At 39.5% G+C, this 2,620-nt stretch overlaps 1 pseudogene; it reads left to right on the forward strand.

Annotated features, from left to right (window-relative positions):
• Window positions 1-2,142: 2,142 nt before the first annotated feature.
• On the forward strand, window positions 2,143-2,261 carry LOC134968283 (5S ribosomal RNA; annotated as a pseudogene).
• Window positions 2,262-2,620: the final 359 nt, after the last annotated feature.

A 2,620-nucleotide genomic window follows, 5' to 3' on the forward strand; every position in this document is an offset into this window, starting at 1 on the left:
AGCTGTATAATCTTCTTCGGTCAGTGGTGTTATTGATACACTAGGATCCTCCAAAGGTCCTGAATGGCTGGATAGTGAAGTCATAATACTTGAGTCAACAGAGGATTTAGCAAAAAAATTTTTTAATAATAATTTGCGGCCGAAGAGTCTGAGATCCTTCTCCCACAGAAACCTATCAAAGGGTGATGTGGGTGAAAAAGATAGACCCTTGCTAAGAACCTCTAATTGATCTTCCGTAATGATTTTGGTACTGAGGTTCATAATTTGTAATTTGTCGGTAGTTGTCACTTCCTGGTTGTCCGTACCGGATAGTGAGATGTTCTTGGGGTGGTCCAATCTCGCTTGTTTCTGTCTGTGTTTCGTCCCCCCCCTTCTTGTCGGCCTTGTGGCTTGCTTCTGCCTCTGGTATGTTGGCCTCTCCCTAAAAAAGGGTCCTCACTTTTGTTGTATCTATGGGTGTGGGTACTTCCTTCAGGATGTTCCGTGGCGGAGTCTTCACTGTATGATGATTCTAATTCCGAAGAGCTCGGATCTTCTCTAGGTGGTCCTCCTCTAGGACGTGGAGTGGGAGAATGCCAACGAAAGATTTTTCCTAGGGAGAAGTCGTTTTTGTCTCGTAGGAATTTGGTGCGTTTCCTTTCTATAATATTGGTTTCATATATATCCAGATCTTTCTTGTATTTTTCAAATGTGTTTTGGAAAGATAGGTCTTTCTCCCAGGTTTCTAAGTTTTGACCCAATTCTTCGATATTTTTTTCTACTTGATCAGATTGTCATGTTTGATCAAGATTAGAATTAGTTCATTAGAACATTTTAATAGGCTGTTTTCCCATTCAGTTTTAAGGTTGTCTGTGGCCAAAGGGAAGGAGGGGAAGATACGTGGTCGTAAGCCTCTGGGTGATAATTTATTTTTGTGGTAGTTTTCTAATGTAGTGATATCCCAGGTGAGCCTGATCCTTTTTTGAAGGTTTTTCTGTAATTTTGATAAATCAGATTTCCAGTCTTTGGGAGTGCTGGGATTGTGGAAGGTATCTGAAAAAATATCTCCAAATTCCTCTACGTTTCTACGTTTGGATGTTAGTTCAGTTTTTAATGAAAATGCTGTCATTGCCTTGAATATAACAATATACAGTGGGGGGAAAAAATGAAAAGAGGAAAGGGAATGTTGTTATAACAGAAGCGACTACTATACAAAAGGAAAGAGATCCTATAGCAAGGTATATAAATCCGTGCAAGGTATGGAAAACTGAGTCTTAGCTCAGTGTACTGAATACATGAATGTATTGGGGGTATACCGCACTGGAGAATGGTAAGGTATCTAATAGATATTGTTAGAACCAAAATACATAATACAACGAGAAAATCTGAGTTTTCTAATGTTATCTTGAGTTTGGTGGTGCACCCTGAGTCAGTGGTAAGACATACAACAAAAGGGAGAGAAGAAGACTCTTTTGTGGGTGCACTCTTGTATGTTTAAGAGGTCTCAGAAGAGACAATAAGTAAAGATTATAAATGAATTTTTAAATATAACTTTTATTAACAATAATTGATAAAATAGTAGAGTTTACTGTCAAAAATTGGAGGTAGGGGTGGGGGGAAGGGTGGGGGGGAGTTGGGGAAAAGAAAGGGGGAACACAGAACGAATTAATTACAGTGTAAATACTGAATATTGTTCTGGAATGCCTGGGTGCGATAATAACAGCTGGAGACCCTGAAAATTGAAGTGTTTTTATTCTCTCGTGAGCGATGATGAGGAGACAGATGGGATGATTAAAGATGGAATGAGCAAGATGAATGAGTGGAGGAGGAAAATAGGGGATCTGCTGCCACCGTTAGACCGGGATAATTACCCCTGAATCAGTGGTTTTGATCACACCTAGTACCTTTATCATAGGTACTATCAGCATCCTGCAATCAAGCAGCCCATTGTCTATCAACCAATCTCAAAAAAAAAAAAAAATTTTTTTTACCTATCAGTATCGTTTCCTTTTCCTCACTTTATACTATCTTCAGGACTCTCACCACTGATTCAGGTCCCCTATTTTCCTCCTCCACTCATTCTCTTGTCTTTTCTTTTCTCTTATTTCTCCATTTTCGTGAACTCTCATCAGTGATTCTCGAGCCCTCGATATCTAATATTTTTTCTACTATCATACCACACTGGTAACGCCCGAATCCTTCCGATCTTGGAAGCTAAGCAGTGTAGGGCTGGGTCAGTACTCGAGTGGGAGACTCTCGAGGAATACTCAGTTTAGTAGAAATTCCTGGACGGTTTTGCTCAGCGTCTAACACTGACAGCAGATTCATCTTGCTCATTCCATCTTTAATCATCCCATCTGTCTCCTCATCATCGCTCATGAGAGAATAAAAACACTTCAATTTTCAGGGTCTCCAGCTGTTATTATCGCACCCAGGCATTCCAGAACAATATTCAGTATTTACACTGTAATTAATTCGTTCTGTGTTCCCCCTTTCTTTTCCCCAACTCCCCCCCACCCTTCCCCCCACCCCTACCTCCAATTTTTGACAGTAAACTCTACTATTTTATCAATTATTGTTAATAAAAGTTATATTTAAAAATTCATTTATAATCTTTACTTATTGTCTCTTCTGAGACCTC

The sequence above is a fragment of the Pseudophryne corroboree genome, chromosome 10, assembly GCF_028390025.1.
Source record: "Pseudophryne corroboree isolate aPseCor3 chromosome 10, aPseCor3.hap2, whole genome shotgun sequence".
NCBI classification, from domain to species: domain Eukaryota; kingdom Metazoa; phylum Chordata; class Amphibia; order Anura; family Myobatrachidae; genus Pseudophryne; species Pseudophryne corroboree.